We start from the raw sequence: 8,092 nt of genomic DNA, 5'->3' as shown, positions 1-8,092 counted from the left end.
CTGTCCAGTGTAGGAGGGGGAGGGGAGGAGTATTAGAAGCAACTGTAGAGGTGGGGTGCACCTGACAGACAACCGTCTATTAGATGTAGGAGGTGGGGGAAATGTGTTGGAAGCCATTCCAACTTCTCTCCTACACCTGGCAGGCAGCTGCCTGTCCAGTGTAGGAGGGGGAGGAGTATTAGAAGCCACTGTAGAGGTGGGGCTGTACCTGACAGACAACCGCCTGTTAGGTGTAGGAGGTGGGGGAGTGTGATGGAAGCCATCCCACCTCCTCTCCTACATCTGGCAGCTGCCTGTCCAGTGTAGGAGGGGGAGGAGTATTAGAAGCCACTGTGGAGGTGGAGCTGCACCTGACAGACAGCTGCCTGTTAGGTGTAGGAGGTGGGGGGAGTGTGTTGGAAGCCATCTCACCTCCTCTCCTACACCTGACAGGCAGCTGCCTGTCCAGTGTAGGAGGGGGAAGAGTATTATAAGCCACTGTGGAGGTGGGGCTGCACCTGACAAACAACTGCCTGTCAGGTGTAGGAGGTGGGGGGAGTGTGTTGGAAGCTATCAGAGAGGCTGGGCCAGCAGCTTTCCTTCACCTCACAGGTGGTTCTTGGCCACTCCTGATTTCCTCAACTGTCATTAGCTCTGTACAGTCCCCTGTAACTGGTTTTTTTTTTACCTCAGAACACTGAGCTCTGCAGCTGACCAATCAGAGACTGGTGGCTGCAGAGAGGCAGCTGCCTGCTAGCCGCATAGGAATCAATGGGGGGAGCACATTCTCCCCCTTTTGACCCACTTAGAGGTCAAATTTCTAAAAAAGCCTTCTTAGCGAGCACCTACGGCACGGTAGGAGCGTTCTCCCCGAATCTGGTGTCTCTAGGTCCAGCGGTTTGGCCTGGGCATTGATTTTACGGTGAGGGGACTTTCTTTTATATATATAGATGGTAGCATAGGGTGTAGCAGTTTACAACTCTTTCTCAAGTACTGGGTATATGTGCAATTTTCCTTTTAGACAATGAACATGCTTATTCCATAAATATGTACATTCCATAAATATGCTAAATAGTGCAATCTTATATGCTAAGTTAGAAATGATGCATTTTATGGTGTTCAATCAGTAAAAGAATCAGGTTTGATAGAAAAGTTCTGCATATATTCTATTTTTCTCCAAAATTTCCATTTTTCCCATGGTTTCAAAATGTCCAGAAAATTTTACATCTCTGCCCAAGTATATGAATCAGACTATAATCAGATGAGCAGCTGAGAAGGATAAAAAAGTAGAGACCCAATCCTGTGCCAGTAAATAAGCAACAATTTTCAATGAATGATATCAACTGCTTTATCAGCATATACACAGCAATACACTGGCCAAAATAATGGCTCAAGACAGCACAACAAAATTAACATTTAGTCCTACCTAAAGTGTCCATTTAAAATGAGCAACAAACTACTTGTTTTTTAAAGTACAATGTTAGGGGGAAAGTAAACACACAGTCAATGGGAGTTACAGCCCTCTCTAACCACCCAACCAAACACTATTCAGACAAGTGAATCTGTTTGTCAACCAACTTAGAATAGAAGACCAACCGCATGTTTAGAACATAAGAGACGCCAATGTTGGATCAGGCCAAAGGCCCATCCAGTCCAACACTCTGTATCACACAGTGGCCAAAAATACCAGTGCCAGCAGGAGGTCCACCAGTGGGGCCAGGACATTAGAAGCCCTCCCACAGTCTACGATTAGACCCCATGGGAGGGAATCAGAAAGCAAGAGACATTCAATAAACAATCCAATACGACTAGATGATACATACAGAGACAACTGCAGGACTGCCATCTTACTCCCTTATAATAGTGCTCTCCAGGACTTTTCCATTATATTGCAATTCTAATACCTTTATAAAAATGCCCTCTTGAACATTTCTGTTTTGTATATTCTGTGGAATAACAGAAATGTGGGTGCCTTCCTGACCTCCTCAGGCAGGCCATTCCACAAGGCAGGAGCTACCACAGAGAATGCACATGAACAGGCCTATCCTACCTATTTGCAGAGTGACACCATCAGACAGCATGGCTCAGATGAGCAAAGACAGCACAGCATAGTGGGAGATGCGGTCTTGATGGAATGCAGGTCCAAGGCTATTAAGGGCTTTGTAGGTGATAACTAATAACTTGAACCTGTAACTGCTTAGTAACCAATGGAGTGACTGTAGAATGGGACTGAAGTTTCTCAGCTGACTTTAAGAGTAGACCCATGAAGTTACTGTAGCCTTGACGTTACTGTAGAATGGAACCATGTGGTCAAATAGGCTGGCTCAAAGTAGGGAGCCATCTTCTAGACTAAATGATTTTTTTGCAGCTGCATTAACTTGTTTTTTCAATAGCAACGCTCAGTATAAATCTTAGGCTCTTTACTGAGTTAGTGACAGTCAGTGGGATTTCATCAAATATCTTTCAAGACCTCACCCCTCCTCCTGACAAGCATCACTTCTATCTTGTCAGGATTCAGTTTCAATGTGTTTGCCCTTAGACAATCCACCACAGCAGTAAGGTAGTGGCTCAGGACTTCTACAACATCCCAGGGGATCTGGATAAAGAAATGTAGAGCTGGGTGTCATAAGCCTATTGATAACAATCTACTTCAAAATTACAAATGATTTCTCCTAAAGGGCTTACATAGCTATTAAATAACATGGGGGAATAAGACTGAGCCCTGTGGAACCCCACAGGAGTGGTTATGACAACTAATCTCCAACAGCAATCCTTTGAGCCCAGTCCATAAAGAAAAATTTAAACCAATCCAAAGAACTTCCCTTCATCCCTATTCTTACCTCCAGGGATTTCTACAAGATGGCATGGTCTACAGTAAAAACGCATATAATAATCTAATATGTGTCAAGTGTCATAGAACATGCTTTCATTTAAAAAGTGTATGGAGAACATAAATGAATGGGGAGTCTGGTGCTGGAAACTTCACATACCTTCCACCCTACTAGAAAGGAATTTACATATCTAAAACCCCATGATTAGGGATTAAACTGAATCATTTTCTTCATCACATTTATTAAAAGGTGTCTGCTAACTTTCAGAATCTTATACTGTTACCTAAATATTTTATTTCAGCATGGAACAGTCTTATTTTGTATTACATTACAAAATTTGCAAGAGCTGCAAATATAGCTGTGATTTAACAGAACTAAAGTTACTCATTTAATTGTACCTAACAGTTACATGACAGCCAGTGCAGTGTACCAATCAACATGCTGGACTAGGATCTGGGAGATGAAGTTCAAATCCCCACTCACCCATGGAAGCTTGCTGGATAGCCTTGGCTAGTCACACACTATTATTATTATCAATGTCATTATTATTATTTTAATCACCCCATCCCTACTATCATATGGCTCTGGCCAATGTACATAGTATTGAAAACAGTCTCCAAATAAACAATTGAACATATTAAATTACATTAAAACCAGATTGCAAGTAGTGATCCTTAGAATTAATTATTGCCCTATTACAGACTGCCGGATGGGGTTTTTTTTGGGGGGGAGGAGGGTGCCAGCCGTGGTAAAGACTGTCGCTGTCCTCAACCAAAAGCCTAACCTCCTCACAGGGTTGTTGTATGGGCAGAAATTGAGAGGGTCAGAGAGATATAAGCTACTTCAGGAAGAAAGATAAGGCTGTAAATAAAATCAACAAACATGTACTAAGAAAGATCAAGATGGGTAGCTGTGTTAGTCTGTCTGTAGCAGTAGAAAAGAGCAACTGCAGTAGCACCTTAAAGATTAACAAAATTTGTAGCAGTAGAAAGGAGCAAGAGCCCAGGTATCTGAAGAAGTGAGCAGTGATTCATGAAAGCTTATACCTTGCCACAAATTCTGTCACTCTTTAAGGTGCTAATGTACTAAGTTAGTTTACTAGACAAAAAGGAACTCTTTAAACTCAGATTTGCTATTTTAAAATAAGATTTGGGTTACTGAACCATTGGCTTCCGAATGCCTCATTTTTGCTAATAAATATGCAACATTTAGTAATTCCTAGAAGTATATATTAGAAGAAAGTACACTATTTCTATGTTCTCATACATAAATGTAGTACAGAAGACTAACCCAACAGCAACCTGCTACTGCACGTTTGCCAGCTGGACTAGATCACAAGTCACAAAAATTGAATGTAAACATAAATACAACAAAGCTCACTAAATTCTTAATGGGAAAACCCCAGAGAAAGTAGAGAATCAGTATAAGACTATACTGATAAGATGACAAAAGGAAGCATACCATGTACTATAATGTCTCAAGGGTACCTAAATCAAATAAGAAATTGAATGGGGAGTACTTAGTCACATATTATAGACTAGCGAATCAAATACATAAAGTTGACAAGAAGACACTGGTAGTGGAGCATATTGTGAAAAGCAAGTAGTCAAAACTATGTTTAAAGTAACAACCAACATTAAGTTTTTATTTAAAAATAGTGTGTTCTGCTTGTGCTACCTTCTTTCAAAATACCCTGCAATGGGTGGTTAAAAAGTAAAGAATGGGTGGTTAATACAGCCAACTGCTGTATTAAGGCCCAGTAAATTATTACAGAACATAGCACCTGGCAGCACGAGAGACTCATTGGTTAGCAATGGGGAGCACAGAAAAGACTGAACACGAAAACTATGGGACTCCATGCACTAAAGAAATAAACAATGTGGGAAGTTACAACGCAGAACTGCGTGGTCCCGACTAGACACTCTGCAGCACAGCACTGAGGGAGTATTAGCGGGTACAGCAGGACAAGGCTTTATTTACAGGAGGTGGTGGTGGGAGGGACCGGATGAATTCGAAGACGGCGAATCCTGGGACTGGAGAGCAATGCCGGCGACAATAGGGGGCGCCACAGATCTATATGAGAGACTGTGGTGGGGGCGGTGTAGAGCCGCAGGGCAGAGTTAGGACTGGGGGGGGAGGGGAAACCCCAAACGTACACAAAACTCTCTGAAGTCCAACTCCCTGTAATGTTCAGCCTCGCGCGTCGACGAAGTAGGAAGCTAGCTCTAAAAGAATCTCCCTTTCACCGCGCCACCACTACCACCTTCGCTCGCTCGTTTCCCTCCCGGTTTGCCCGTTACCTATTACCCATCACTCTCAGCGCAGCGCCGCCATCCTGCCTCCGGCCAACTCCCACGGGAAGGGGACTGACCTCGCGAGAACTCCCACTTCACCCCTCCCGGGAAACAACATGGAGGCAACGGCGCGCACGTGTCCGTGTCCCAGATACAAAACAGCACCCGCAATCCTTGTGCGTGCGTGCTCGCGCACGTGAAGGGTGGGAACACACGAAGGCGATGTTGACACCATCACGCGCACGACCCCCCCCCCCCCCCCCCCCACCTCGCCGGGATTCGAAGGAGGCGCGCGAGCCTTCTCCCGCACGCGCTGGTCACATGGGGCTACAATACCACCCGACTCCTCTTTCTTACCCCTCCTCCCCTCTCGCAAACTCAGCACCATCCGGGTTCTTTTGCCTTGCTTAGCTTTATTTCTCCCCTACCTCCCTCGCCCCCGAGAAAAGAGGCCTGACCTGGTTGCTGGGAGACGAAGAACTTAGTCCGTTGAAACTGAAGCCATCGCTTCTTCCCCCCTTTGCTCTCAAGCAGCCCCACCAGACATCAGCGTTTTGCTTCCCCTCCCCCACAACACAGCGCCTGCCTGACTCTCCTCAGCGCCGTGCTGCAGCTCCTCTTCCGCTTCCTTCCCCTCCCTCGATCCCCTGTGCAGCGAGCAAGTGGGGGCCGCTCCCTGCAGCTCCGCCTGCTGGTTAAACAAGACGGCGACTGACCGGAGGGTGAGACGGAGGTGTCCGTGTGCTGGCCCCCGCCGCCCGAGCCGGCTGAAGGGAGAGCCGACGGCGACTGTGGGTCTGGTCAGTGCCGAGTGAAGAAGAGAGCCGCCCGTGTGTGTGTGTGTACGGGGAAGACGCTCAAACTGCCTTCGCCTGAAGAAAATGACGCGTTGTGTAGTATAATCCTAACCACGCGACTCCAGCTTGAATTCCTTGGCTCTCCCGAGTGAACGTATGGGAGATGGTCGGCTTCTAACCAAGAGAGCGGAGGGGCTACGGCAGCCCGGTTCTGATCAACGGGTAGGGCCCCACTGAATTTAACATGACTGATTCCCCCCCCCCCCCCAAATACATTCCTCAGTTCTTTGCCAAGTGGCGGTATAAAGCAACTATCTACAAAAAGCCTCTTTTTATTCATTTATTTTATTTGCATTATTTATAGTCTGCCTTTCTCACTAGGACTGAAGGCGGATTACACAGAGTGAGTCAATACTGTGGACAGGATGGGACAATGCAATAAGAACTAGGGTTGTAGAAGCAACCAGAAATGTAAAAAACAAGTGAAGCAAAGCATAAGTATTAACGTGACACATTAAATAATGCAAAAATTACATTAATAGGAGCCTAGTTTTGGCAAGCTATACACAGTAGTATAGACCACAGTCCCTAATAATTTATCTGAGAAACTTTGTGAAACGTTTAGTACAGTGCAGATCTATTGCCACTGTAGAAAAACCCTCTTGAATAATTCAGTTCTCCCTCTGAGGTGGAGGACATCTTGTGAGCGATTCCCATCCATCACTTAGGGAGGCAGGACTAATTTCAATTACTTCCTGTTTCCTGTAGTGGGAGTCACCCTAGGCTCAGTTCTTTTCCTGCCTCAGAAGGGAGAGCAGCTAGGTGTAGTCTCTGCCTAACCCTATCTTTCTGAGTTAACTTACTTTCACTGTCTCCTTCCATCTTTGCTCTTCCCTCTCCGAAGAAACTTAAGGGGGGAAATCCTTTTCTTCCTTCCTATATGTTAGCCTCTTTTCTCCCCCCCACCCACTTTGGAGGTTGAGCATTGACGGGCGGGTTGCTCTCTTAATGGGAGGGGGATCTCACAGACTGCCTTCCATGGCATTAAGAGAGGATAGCAATGGATTTCTCTCCACTCCAGGGATAGAGGCCCTGGCAGTGGCCAACGCTCAACCAGCAGAGCAAGGCAAGGATGGCATTCCAAAGCGCGCCAAACAGTTGCATACCCCTGCAGCATTTACGGAGCCCGCACCAGCCTCAGCGGCCATTTTGGATCCCACTGGGCACTCTATGCTTTAAGACAGGAATGGCGAGCAGAGCCCAATCCCGCACATGGCGCACCCCGAGACCTATGGTTCAATGGGGTTCATTGAGCTAGGTGTGATTGTGCCGATAATGCTCAAAGGGCCAAGGAAGATGACGAGTTGCAGAGCGGCGAGCAGAGCCTAATCCTGCACATGGCGCACCCTGAGACCTATGGTTCAATGGGGTTCATCGAGCTAGGCATGATTGTGCCGATAATGCTCAAGGGGACGAGGAAGATGACGAGTTGCAGAGCGGTAATGTTGGCAATCCCAGGTCTGTCCCCTTATTTCCAAATGTAATGGCCTTCTTTATAAGAGCCATGGGGGAGGAAATAGCGCATTTCTGCAGATCAGGGGGCCATGGGGCTACTATATCCTCCTCCCCCTCTCCTTGGAGGCGCAAGAACAGAGTCAGCTGTCCCACCAAAGCTGCACAAAAAGGGTTCCCCAAGGAACTTATTTGATCCGCCTTCACGTGAGAGGGATAGCCTCTCGCATGTCTCTGGTGAAAAGGAGGGGGGATTTTCATGTAATGATGGTGCATAGGGGGAAACGATTGTCTCAGACCAATCCTTTAGATATTTCAAGGGCGAGGTTTTTCAGTATTTGCTGTCTAAGACCCTATCAGCACTCAATATACAGGGACCCCAAAAGGCAGGGGACAAGAGTGCTAATGCCCAAGGGCAGAAAGATGGCACAGAGCTCATTGATTAGTTCTTTCCTCCAGCTGATTGCTCAGAAAGAGCCTTCCTCTCCCCTGAATTGTATGTGAGACAGATGAGGCAGAGTGGGCAAAGCCAATAACAAATAAACCATTTCCAGGGGTTGTTAAAAAGTTGTACCCTTTGATATCATCTGCTTCAGATCTTTTGCAGGTACATGTGGTTGATGCACCAGCGACTGCCCTGCATTTCTTTGGGTTGCTCTCTGAAGACGGACATGAGGCC

General features: G+C 46.3%; 1 protein-coding gene across 4 annotated transcripts in view; it reads right to left on the bottom strand.

The window, feature by feature from the left end:
• Positions 1 to 5,689, bottom strand: part of ZZZ3 (zinc finger, ZZ-type containing 3) — a 76,554-nt gene extending 70,865 nt beyond the window's left edge. For 2 of the 4 annotated variants that reach the window (XM_015414248.1, XM_015414251.1), the window contains exon 1: positions 5,563 to 5,689. The gene's annotated coding sequence lies outside the window, so the exon portion shown is untranslated. Of the gene's footprint in view, positions 1 to 5,110; positions 5,161 to 5,562 lie in introns of those variants that run through there. The other 2 variants (XM_015414249.1, XM_015414250.1) reach the window with 2 other exon arrangements.
• Positions 5,690 to 8,092: the final 2,403 nt, after the last annotated feature.

The sequence above is a fragment of the Gekko japonicus genome, unplaced genomic scaffold, assembly GCF_001447785.1.
Source record: "Gekko japonicus isolate JY-2015 unplaced genomic scaffold, Gekko_japonicus_V1.1 scaffold30, whole genome shotgun sequence".
NCBI classification, from domain to species: domain Eukaryota; kingdom Metazoa; phylum Chordata; class Lepidosauria; order Squamata; family Gekkonidae; genus Gekko; species Gekko japonicus.
This window is presented reverse-complemented; position numbering and strand designations above follow the sequence as displayed.